Source organism: Triticum aestivum, chromosome 7A (genome assembly GCF_018294505.1).
Source record: "Triticum aestivum cultivar Chinese Spring chromosome 7A, IWGSC CS RefSeq v2.1, whole genome shotgun sequence".
Classification (NCBI taxonomy): Eukaryota; Viridiplantae; Streptophyta; class Magnoliopsida; order Poales; family Poaceae; genus Triticum; species Triticum aestivum.
Genome location: NC_057812.1, coordinates 616,065,498 through 616,078,301, shown reverse-complemented (window position 1 = coordinate 616,078,301; position 12,804 = coordinate 616,065,498). Strand labels below are relative to the sequence as shown.

The 12,804-nt window shown below is 46.7% G+C and overlaps 1 pseudogene across 1 annotated transcript; it reads left to right on the top strand.

Annotated features, from left to right (window-relative positions):
• Positions 1 to 2,469: 2,469 nt before the first annotated feature.
• Positions 2,470 to 8,071, top strand: LOC123148664 (pentatricopeptide repeat-containing protein At1g11290, chloroplastic-like; annotated as a pseudogene). The gene is made up of 2 exons (XR_006474047.1): positions 2,470 to 5,604; positions 7,850 to 8,071. The product of XR_006474047.1 is annotated as a pentatricopeptide repeat-containing protein At1g11290, chloroplastic-like (transcript).
• Positions 8,072 to 12,804: the final 4,733 nt, after the last annotated feature.

Genomic DNA, 12,804 nt, shown 5'->3' with positions numbered 1-12,804 from the left:
AGTAATAGAGAACTCAAATTAATTTTGCAAAAGACTTTTAATAGATCTAGAAAGAATTGGTCCAAGAAACTTGATGATGCATTATGGGCCTATAGAACTGCATATAAAAATCCTATGGGTATTTCTCCGTATAAAATAGTTTATGGAAAAGCATGTCACTTACCTATCGAACTAGAACATAAGGCTTATTGGGCTATTAAAGAGCTCAATTATGATTTCAAACTTGCCGGTGAGAAGAGGTTATTTGACATCATTAGGAGAAAGATGTAATGGACAAGACCCAATCCTAAGCATAGCACAAGATCGTGTAGTTCGTCTGCTAAAGCTTTTCTAATGTCAAGTATCTTTTCCTTAGACCATGAGATTGTGCAACTCCCGGATACTGTAGGAATGCTTTGGGTGTGCCAAACGTCACAACATAACTGGGTGGATATAAAGGTGCACTGCGGGTATCTCCAAAAGTGTCTGTTGGGTTGGCACGAATCGAGACTGGGATTTGTCACTCGGTATGACGGAGAGGTATCTCTAGGCCCACTCGGTAATGCATCATCATAATGAGCTCAATGTGTCTAAGCAGTTAGTCACGGGATCATGCATTACAGAACGAGTAAAGTGACTTGCCGGTAATAAGATTGAACGAGGTATTGAGATACTTACGATCGAATCTCGGGCAAGTAACGTACCGATTGACAAAGGGAATTGTATACGGGATTGATTGAATTCTCGACATCGTGGTTCATCTGATGAGATCATCGTGGAACATGTGGGAGCCAACATGGGTATCCAGATCCAGCTGTTGGTTATTGATCGGAGAGATGTCTCGGTCATGTCTACATGCCTCCCGAACCCGTAGGGTCTACACACTTAAGGTTCGATGATGCTAGGGTTATAGGGAAAGTTTGTACGTGGTTACCGAATGTTGTTCGGAGTCCCGGATAAGATCCCGGATGTCACGAGGAGTTCCAGAATGGTCCAGAGGTAAAGAATTATATATAGGAAGTGAGGTTTTGTCCACCGGAAGTATTTCGGGTGTCAACGGTATTGTACCGGGACCACCGGAAGGGTTCCGGGGGTCCACCGAGAGGGTCCCACCAGCCACGGAGGCTTGCATGGGCCAAGAGTGGGAAGGGACCAGCCCCTGAGTGGGCTGGTGCGCCTCCCACCAAGGTAGAAGGCGCAACTAGGAGGAGAGGGTGGAAACCCTAGGCGCAGATGGGCCTAAAGGCCCACCCTAGGGCGCGCCCCCTCTCCCCCTCTTGGCCGCCCCTCCAATCCCATCTAGGGCTGCCGCACCCCCTAGGGTGGGAACCCTAGAGGGGGCGCAACCACCTCCCCTCCTCCTATATGTAGTGGGGGTTTGGGGGCTGCCAAGGACACGAGTCTCTCTCTCCCTCGGCGCAGCCCTACCTCTCCACATCCTCATCCTTCGTAGTGCTTGGCGAAGACCTGCTGGAAACCACCCTGCTCCACCACCACCACGCCGTCGTGCTGCTGCTGGAGTTGTCTTCCCCAATCTCTCCCTCCTCCTTGCTGGATCAAGGCGCGGGAGTTGTCACCGGGCTGCACGTGTGTTGAACGCGGAGGCGCCGTTGTTCGGCGCTTAGATCGGAATCAACCGCGATCTGAATCGCTGCGTGTATGAATCCTCCAACCGCGTTCTTGCAATGCTTCCGCATCGCGATCTTTAAGGGTATGAAGATACACTCCCCTATCTCTCATTGCTAGTCTCTTCATAGATTGATCTTGGTGATGCGTAGAAAATTTTAATTTCTGCAACGATCCCCAACACAAACGACCAAGCATCCACCCATATGGGGCCACGAATGCTAAATATAGCCCCGATGCACCAGAGCTCCGCTTTTCTAGGGAGCTTAGTATCTCTAAGGATGATAGGTGCTTTCGGATTCATGCCAAAAAGTTACGGAAACATAAGAGCACGCCTCATAAGACCCTAAACCCTAAATATAATCCTCGATGCTTTTTCCTGGGCTAGGGGAGCGATGCCCCCTGCTGATATGTGCATAACTCAACCCATTGATTCATGTCCAATGTTTTCGTGTGTGTATTTATCTAGACTTGACAAGTAGAATAAGCTCCACGTCCTCAAAGTCAGAGACAAAGATATGTATAATTGATTGGCCTTCAAATTGCATCACAGAGTACTGGCGAAGATGGCAGGACATGAGGTGCACAGACCACGAGTTGTTCAAGGACCGCATCCCCGTGGTCACCTACGAGGACCTCTACCCGAAGATCAACCGCATCGCCAACGGCAATTGTAGTGACCCTATGTTGCTAAATTAATATAATACACCCCTTTAAGAAAAAGCGAGAGCAAACTGAGGGCATGTACAACGATGGTATATTAGGAGCATCACGTGGGATAAATGTTAAAGTAGAGAAAACAGAAGGGAAACGTTTATAAACGGACGACCGGCGTAAGCTTCCGCCGGTCCGCGTCACTCGCGATACAAAAAGCTAGTAGGACCAGGCACCCATACCTAATCGCATTGCCTGAAGCATCTCGTCCACCCAGACCTTATCCACATCGCTCAAAGGCATCGCCGCTTCCCTTTCTGCCTCATCTCTCTTCCCCACGGGGAATCCGCCATTAATCCCCACATATCAAGCTTTTGTGTCTCCATCTCTCCTCTCATGCAGCAGTCTGCCATGGATTCCAAGGAGAGCGAGCTCAGTCTGCGGTAGTCCACCATCGAGCACATCAAGGGGAGTTCGCGGCCACGGCGTGCTACATTCGATGACGGTCAGATGCTGGGACCGGCCATGAGGAAGGCTACAACCACGGGTTGAAGGTGCTGGAACAACCGCTCACGGTGACCGGCGACGGAGATGGTGGTATTTTTTTGCTAGAATGAGTGTGTTTGTTTATGCAACCAGCCCCAATTTTGCTACCACCATCTTTAGATTTTGCTGGAACCAGCCCAATTTTTTGCTACAATGGCTTTGTTTTTGCTGGAATTATCACCTGTGTTGCTACTACTATCTCAGTAGTGCTGGACTAGCCCCAATTTTGCTACCACCGACTTCGATTTGTGCTGGAACCAACAATCTTTTTTGTTACCACTATATTTTTGTTTTGCCGGAACCGGCTCCAATTCTGCTCTCACCGGCTTTGATTTTTGTTGGAACTAGCAATTTTTTTTGCTACATCCAGCATCATTTTTTGCTGGAACTAGTCGACTGTCGGCTACGACGTTGGCGCAACGGAGCTACAACCAAGGTGGAAAAATGCTACAACTGGTGCATAAATTTGCTACATGTGGCATTTTTAATTGCTGGAACTAGTCTAGCGTCGGCGCGACGGAGCTCTGTAGGCCGGCGAGCGCGGGCGGCCGGGGCGACGAGCACAGGTGCGCTGTTGGCCGGTAAGCACAGGAAGCCAAGGACGAGCACCGGCAGCGATGAGCGCGGAGTCCGCCATGGATGGGAATTGCTGGTCAACGCAGAGCCAGATGCGAAAGGAGAGGCAATGATGTGGAAAAATTAACGGTTGGTTGTGGCCTAATCCTACGACTGGGGGCGGACCGGCTGAAATTTCGGCCGGTGCGCCGACGCCTAGCAGTTGCCAAAAGAGAAACCATAAGAAAATGTTTGTCTTCTTTTAATTAAAAGATGATCTTTTAACAATAATATCTCTCATTACAGAAATTTAAAGTTATCAGAGATAAGACTAAAAAATAACATGTGTACATAATTTTATATTATCTTTTACGCCAAATTACGTGACGAGTTTAAGATAACATTGTCAACTACTATAGATACCTTCTCGAAAACACACACACTATAGATACTTTTAGAATGGCAATTAATAACACCCATGACATGTGCTACTATGAGCCAGTTCTTTTAGGCAATTCTTCTAGAATTAACCCCCTCTCCAGCTTCTACCAGAATTGTCATTCCATTTTTTTTATAATTCCTACCTAATTAGACATTAACTAGTTAAGCATTGTAAAAAACGATGAAGTGACAATTCTGGAAGAAGGTGGGGAGGTGGTCAATTCTGAGAGAATTGCCCAAAAGAACTGACCCTATATCAAATTGTGGAAGCGCCCAGGGGCTTTCTTGTCATTTACCCAATAGCACCCAAATCAAATGCCCACGGCCACGGGTGTGCCGCTGCCGCCATGACCCATGAGCGCCAGCGCCACCACCTTGCGCGACGCCGCGGCCATCCTCGGCGCCCTCTCCGCCGCCTCCGCCGCCCAGCTCCACGCGCACGCCCTAAAGCTCGGGTTTCTCCCCTCCTGTCTCCACCTCTGCTCGTCCTTCCTCAAGTCTTACGCAGCCTCCGGCCGCCTGGCCTCCGCGCGCCAGCTGTTCGACCAAACCCCCCCGCCGGGACATCCCTCTATGGAACACCCTCGTCTCCGCCTGCGCGCGCTCCCGTCAACCCCACCACGCCCTGCTCGCTGCGTCCGCCATGGTGGGCGAGGGCTCCCGGCCCAACAACCTCTCCGTCACGAGCCTCCTGTCTGCGTGCGCGCAGCTGAGGAGTCTGGTGCACGGGAGAGAGCTCCACGGATATGCCGTCAGGAATATCCCTGTTCTTGATTTGCGCGTTCTCAATGCGCTGGTAAGCATGTACGGGAGATGCGGGCGGTTTGCTGAAGCGAGCACGGTGTTCGCCGGTATGGGGAATAAGAGCGTGGTTTCTTGGACCTGCATGATCAATGCCTGCTGCGAGAACAGTCGCCCAGCAGAGGCGCTGGAGGTGTTCAACGAGATGAGGCTTGCCGTTGTCAAGGTCGATGAGGTCACCCTGCTTGCAGTCATCTCGGCGTGCACAAAATTGGATTGTACGTCGGAGTTGGGCGAGTGGGTGGAGGAATATGCATGCGAGAATGGCTTCTTGGAGAACACCCGTATCGCTAATTCGCTCATCCATATGCATGGTAAGATGGGGAGGGTGAAGAAGTCATGTCAGATATTTGACTCGATGAGTGTGAGGACTGTGGTCTCATGGACAGCCATGATACAGGCACTTGCTGTGCATGGGCATGGGGTGGCTGCCCTTGTTCGGTTTTCGCAGATGCTTAGACAAGGGTTCTGGCCTGACGAGGTTATCTTCTTAAGCGTGATCAATGCTTGTTGCCACTCCAGGCTAGTGAGTGAAGGGCGCCGGTTGTTCAAGTCCATGGTCGTAGACTATCACATCACACCATGGATGGAGCACTATGGAAGCATGGTGGACCTGTTGTGCAGATCTGGCATGTTGGACGAGGCGTTTGAGTTTGTCCTGGCCATGCCTGTGAAGCCTGATCCTGTAATATGGCGTGTATTGACCGGAGCATGCCGTGATCATGGAGATATGAATTTAGCGAGGAAGGTGATGGATCATGTGATCGACATGGAGCCTGGCCATGAGGGGAATTATGTGCTTGCGTCAAACTTATATGCTGCTAATGAGAACTGGGGACGTGTTGTGGATGTAAGGGTGGAGATGGGTGTGAGGAAAGAGACGTTAAGATGCAGTACTGCCCTGTCTTACATTGAAGCCAATGGTGAAGAAAATGCAGAAAGCTTCTCTACTGCACAGCACCAGTAACTTTTCCAACTCCACTACTATGAGATTTGCTTGAGGTATAATTATGAATGTTATTTGCTATTACTAGCTAGCATTACAGTTATGCAAGTTTCTATACAAATTCAGGAATTTGATACTTCTTAGTCTTCTGCAAAAGATGCAAAAGGGTAGGTTATTATTGGTCAAATTGGACTGTCGGTCTGGTGGAGGAGTCTTGCTATTAGACATATATATGTCAACTGTCAGCACGCCTGTCTTTCAACATCTTGAAGATCGTCTTAGTATACATATCTATCATCGTTGATTAGTAGTCTGAGGTGATGCCTATCTTGATGTTGCTATCATAATTAATGATTGATAACCTCACATCGAAAGGGCCAGATAATTCAGTGGTTTATTTTTTGTATGTGGCCAATTGTTTCCTCAGACGCACAAAAGCATTGCACATGTTTTTATAAGAAGATGATATACAGCCATTTGGCCAGAGGTGAAAAGCGACCCTCTCCACTTGCCAATAAACGAGATCCTGGCTAAGAAAATATGAAAAAATATATATGAAGAAAGACGTGTCCGTCCTCACCAAGCGACCGGCATCAGGGCCCTCACATCTAGACCAAGAACAACACGAGAGCCATACAATTTGTGATCCTGGAGTATGCGACTATTTCTTATGTAGCTCACTTTTAGCAGACAGATTAACAACCAGTGTAGTTGCCTTTATTTATTACTCCCTCCGTCTCATAATATAAGATGTTATTACATCTAATATGCTCACATACTAGATGTAACAACGTCTTATATTATGGCTTATGGGACGGAGGGAGTACCTTTGTGTAGATGCATCTCCTGTAAGTTGATCTTCTGCGAAAAAGTAGTCAAAAGCTGCATCACTGGGTTGATAAAGTCCTACACAAGTGCACTGGAGCACTGGATTTGCCCCTAATCCATAGATGCTCCACGAAGAAGCTGACATCTTGCATCATGATTTCTTGGGATTTAGAGATGGTCCAAGCATAGAACTTGATTGGGCACTCTCAATGTCAGTGAAAAATGGTGGCAGGCAATGTGCCTTTGCCGACTCCAGTGTAGGCTGTGTTGGATGGCTGATCATATCAACTGCTACGCTGTGTCAGCGAATCAGCTCTTCCTAGCTACCAGTTAAAGATCAACCTGAAAGAGTGAGGATAGATGCACCTGCTCTGAACAAACTGTCACAGCCATTGAGCTGTTGTACCAAGCCGTACAGTTTTTACAACTTTGCGGTTTGGTTTGTTTGGCACTTTCTCCAAAATTCAGCTCTGCCTATTTTCCTTCTGTGGTATATCTTTTGATAATTACAAAATCATGATCCTAAGAAAGTGTGTGTTTCAAATGCAAACCCAACAGTGTCACTTATCACGTCGCAAAAACCAGTGTTTCTTTGGAACCAACTAGTATAGTTCATAAAAAACCGCAGTGTTCAGGTTAGTCATCGAGTTGGTCACCCATGGCACCCGCAAAAAACAAAAGATTGGCCACCCATGGCGCGGTACTTCCATGGTTAGTCAAGCTATCGTCTACGGGAGGGCAACACAATGGAACGACAGCTTGTAAGTTGGTCCATCGGTTGGTGAACATATTGTTGTTTTTATCCTGTGGGCGTACACCACAGAGCGCTGAAAGAGACGGCCCATCAAAGTTGATGTTAAAAACATTATATGCAAGGCTTTTGCGTGTCTATCGTTTATGTCGCTGTTTTACACATCTCTACTACTGGTATTAATTTATTCTCGCGACAAAGACATGCCCAATACTATCCCAGTAGTAGCAGCCTGGGAATTCCTGACCACTTAATCAGGTAGGGGTATAGTGGCCCAGAGATTCGACATATCCAGCTTGCCAATGGGAGGGATGGGTCTCTGCAAGCAGTTGTTGTTAAATGAACACCTGACCTACAAAACTAGATTTCGCGGTGCTGCTAGACCAACAACCTCGAATGACACGACAGTTGAGAGATTAGTTATTTTTAGGCTGGATAAAAAATCAGCACTGAAAGCAAGGCTTGGAATACGCATTTCTGAAAACTGGGAGCCTTTTTCGTACACAACAACTTTCACATGTGTGTTGGCGCAGCCTACTGGCTGAACATCTGAACGGTGATCTGCAGGGTGTATCTTTAGTTGTAAATTTGAGTTAAAACTGAGGAGAGAGGGGGTTTGCATTGGCATTGTTCGGCGGGTTTGATTGATCATGTGAATTATGTGGTAGCGTCAAACTTATATATGCTGGTAATGAAAATTTGGGACATGTTGTGGATGTAAGGATGGAGATGGAGCAAAGAAAGAGATGTCAAGATGCGGTACTGCCGTGTCATATCGTACAGTACAGTACATTGAAGTCAGCGATGAAGAAAATACAGAAGGCTTCTCTTCTACACGGCACCAGTAACTTTTCCAACTTCACTACTATGAGATATGCTTGAAGTATAAATTTATTGCCATTACTAGCTAGCATCCATGATCCATGATCCATGATTGTGCAAGTTTCCGAACCTGAAGATTTTTTTTATATATATACTTCTTACTTTTCTACTCCCTCCGTAAAGAAATATAAGAGCGTTTAGATCACTATTTTAGTTATCTAAACGCTCTTATATTTGTTTACAGAGGGAGTACAAAATATGCAAAAAGGTAGGCTGTCGGTCAAATTGGACCCTCAGTCTGATGGAGGAGTCTTGCTATGAGACATATATGTCAACTATCAATACGGCTGTCCTTGGAACATTTTGGCTTGGAAATATCGTCTTGTTTTACTTATCTATCACTCGAGTAGTCTGAGGCGATGCCTACCTCGATGTTGCTATCATAATTGATTTCCTCACATCCAACGGACCAGGTATTGGGTGGTTATTTTTGTACTACTATGTGGACTACTTTTTCCTCGAACACACATAAGCATTGCGTATCTTTTTGCAAGAAGGTGGTATGTTGATAATGATATGCAACCATTTGGCCAGAGGCGAGATGCGACCCTCTCCGCTTGCCAATCGGCGTGATCCTGGCCACGAAAAGATGTTAAGAGGAAAATGATGAAAGAATTTGATCGTCCTCACCGGGTGACCGGCATACAGCGTCCTGATGTCTAGACTAAGAACAAGATGAGAATCATATAATTTGCTAGCGTGAAGTATGTGACTATTTCTTACATAGCTCGCTTTTAATTTGTTTATTACCTTTTGTGTGGATGCATCTCCTGTGTGTTGATCTCGTGCTGAAAAGTAGTCAAAAGCTGCGTCACATGGTTTGACAAAGTCCCGAATAACCGCACCGGGGCACTGGATTTGGCCCTAATCTGTGGATGCTCAACGAAAAGCTTCCGTGTTGCATCTTGATTTCCTGGGGTCAAGAGATGGACCACGCGTAGAACTTGACTGGACACCATCGCGTCAGTGACAAATGGCGGCAGGCAGATTGCCATTGCCATTGCGGACTCCAGTGTAGGCTGTATTGGACTTTTTTTTACTGTATCAACAACTGCTATGCCGCGTCGGCGACAAGTGGCGGCACAAATCAGCTCTTCGTAGGTTACCAGTTAAGATGGACCTGAAAGGGTTAAGAAAATTCCTTATTTCACACTGTCTTAAAATCTGATTCCTTATTTGACACTAGAAAAGTTTCTCTTCCCTATTTGACACTAGTCTTAAATTTTATTCCCTATACGACACCTCCGTCCATTTTGAGCCTAAATGGCATCTGAAAAGACGATTTTGCCCCTCATGCGGTATGTGTGTGCGCGTGTGTGTGCTGTTGCGTGTGTGGGTGCACGCGCACATGTGTGTTGCTGCTGCATGTGTGTGTGCATGTGTGCCGCTGCGTGTGTGTTTGCTACTGCGTGCGTACGTGCGCGCGCGCGTGTGTGCGCTGTTGCGTGCCTATGTGCTGCCTGTGTGTGTGCTGCTGCGTGTGTGTGTGTGTATGTGTGTGTGCTGCGTGCGTGTGTGTTGCTGCGTGTGTGTGTGCGCGCGTGCATGTGTGTTGCTGCGTGTGTGTGTGCACGTCCGCGTGCGTGTTGTTGCGTGCGTGTGTGTGTGCGTGCTGTTGCGTGCCTATGTGCTGCCTGCGTGTGTGTGTATGTGTGTGTGTGCTGCGTGCGTGTGTGTTGCTGCGTGTGTGTGCGCGTGCATGTGTGTTGCTGCGTGTGTGTGTGTGTGCGCACGTTCGCGTGCGTGTTGTTGCGTGTGTGTGCGCGCGTGCGTGTGTATGTGTTGATGCGTGTGTGCTCTTGCCCTCGCACCGGTGCTGCATGTGTGCGCTATTACCTTCCACACACATACCACATGAGGGGCAAAAGAGTCTTTTCAGGTGTCATTTAGGCTCAAAATGAACGAAAATGTCATATAAGAAATAAAATTTAGAACTTGTGTCAAATAGAAAAGAAATTTTTTTCAGTGTCAAATAAAGAAGCAGATTTTAAGATAGTGTCAAATAAGGAATTTTCTCGAAAGGGTTAGGATGGATGCAACTGCTCTGAACAAACCGCCGCAGCCATCGAAGCCATTTTACATTTTTGTAACCTGCAGTTTGGTTTGGTTTGGTTTGGTTTGGCCGCATCTCCAAAATTGAACTTTCCCTCCCTGTTTTTTCTCTACTGTATATTTTTCGATAATCGCAAAATCACGTTTGAACCCGACGGCATTGCTTTCCATGTCGCAAAATCTACATATTTTTGAACGAACTTGGTGAAAAATAATGAAAGGTGCGCAGCTAAAAAAGAAGTTGGTCGCCCATGGCGCCGTAGTTCCCAGGGTGAGTCAGCTAACGTGGATGGCTTTTTGACATACTGGCAGGTTTGATGGCTGGTGAGGATCGAGAGTCCATGGAGCGCGGAGCCAAGATGCTGAGATCGAATGCCTCAACGATGATGAGGATTTGTGCACCTCCATCGACGACGAACTGATTCTACTCCACCAAGGCAAAAAAGCTTCGAGACTGTGTTTACCCGTTTGGTGGATCGCACTCCTGCGCGAGTGTCTTTTGCTCTCCTGTGTTTTGCCTACGAGCAGGGTGTTGTAGTACTGTTATGATTTCTGTTGGAGTTTGCCTTGATCTGATTAGGTCTAGTGGTTTGCATGATGCTAGGTGTCATTGGGTTTTCGCCCCGCGATGGGCTGCTCGATGACGAGTGCTCATAGTGGGTTTCCCAGTGATGCTTTGACCCCTTTCTTGCTTCCTTATGCTGTAGCCGCTTATGTTGGGTCTGTGTTCGTTGAACTTTGAACTTTGTATTTTCGTTATGCATTTAATGGAAAGGGGTTATGGCCCGGGTCAAAAAAAAAAAGCTAACGTGGATGGCAGGGCAACGCAAGGAGCGATAGCTGTCATCTTTCGCTGCACACAACATTGTTGTTTTTACCCTGCCTGTGGGCGTGCCCGGCAACAGAGCGCTGAAAGAGACTGCCCGCCCAACTCGATGTTAAAAACCTTTTGCGTGCCCATCCATCCTCGTTTATGTCGCTGGTTTCACGCATCTATCTACCCACCTCTACGGGCTAGCAGTACGTACGTGTATTTATTAGTCGTGCGACAGAGATGTGGCGAGTACGTACTGACTGGCCTAGCCTAGGTGGCGGGACGTAGACGGGCAGAGTGGCCCAGAGAGATGTGCCGTATCCAGCGCGCCCATGGGGGCTGTGGAGTGAGTGATGAGCGTCTGCAAGTGCCAGCAGCCCATTGTTGTTAACCGAAACTCCAACTGTCGGAGTAAACGACCACGGGCCAGCAGCCAATTGTTGTTAACCGAAACCCAACCTACAAAATTAGTAGATTCGGCTGCACAACCACATTGAATGGCAGGCGATAATTAGCCAGTTTGTTTTTTTGGTCCGATATAAAATGGACACTCAAAATAAGGCTTGAAATGTATACTCCCTTCATTTCTTTTTAATCTGCATATAAGATTTGGTCAAAGTCAAACTCTGTAATGTTTGACCAACTTTATAGAAAAAAATAGTAACATCTACCATACTAAAGCTATATGATATGAAAATTAATTTCATGATGCATCTGACAGTATTAATTTCATACTGTGAATCTTGATATATTTTTCTATAAACTTAGTCAAAGTTAATCAAGTTTGACTTTGACCAAATCTTATTTGTGAACTCAAAGAAAGCGGTAATATACTCCCTCCGTTCATTTTTATAAGTCACTTCAGACAACTTAAAATGGGCTATTTTGTACATTGACTGAAATGTCTTCAAAGTCTTATAAAAATAAAGAGAGAGTACTAGATATCTGATTTTTCCGTAAAATGACTCGGGAATCTTTTGCGTACAAAACTCCCCATGCGTGCGTGGGTGGGTGTATGTGTATCTTCAATCAATTGTACGTACTAAATTCGAGTTGAAACCGGGGAGAGAAGAGATGGGGTTTGACATTTGGATTTTTTTTTTCTTCCTTTCAAATTGACATATGGATTATTCGGTGGGTGTTGTTGTTTTGTCTGAAAATGAAGTTAACGAGGGGTTTGGTGAGGTGGCAGCCTCGGCATTACATGGAGAGAGTGACCCCCCAGCCCCACTCCTGTGTCCACTTGGAGATAGATTACGAATTGATCCCGCCCCAAAGTCAAACGAACTGTGCTCCACTTGCGTACTTTGCTTGCTTGTGTTGTGCGAGTGAGTGCACAGCGAATGGGTCTCGTCGGGGGCCAGTTCTTTTCGCCCTATAATTCTGGAGAATTATGATTCTGGAAACTGCCCGCAGAATCGTCTGTCCACAAAATTGTCTGTCCAGTTCTTTTTTTAATTCTAACCTGTAATTGTTGTATGAGGTCAGCTCGGTGGGGCTGGCCCGGTGACATATTGGCTGTAATTTGAGTCCCCAATTGGGGTAGTAGTTCAAACTGAACAATTTTCTTTTAAGGGCCCGGCTAGAATTGCCAGAATTGCCGAGTTTCCATGATTCTCAAATACACTAGTGATTCTGATAATTCTCGGATGATTCCTGGGGAAGAAACGAGTTCTTTTGCGATTGTGATTCTCCGGCCAGTAATTCTTCAGAATTGAGCCAAAAGAACTGGGCCCAAGACTCGCAGATCGCCATCATGGTGGGACGACATTGGGTGCACCTGTCTAACCTAACCTACCGCGCTCATTCTTCCCTTCTCCATTATCATTAGCCGCACTAATCTCATCTTCTAGTAATACGTACACGAAGAGAAACATGCGCATACATAGAGATTAATGATGAACAAGCAGGAGAATGGACAAGAGAACA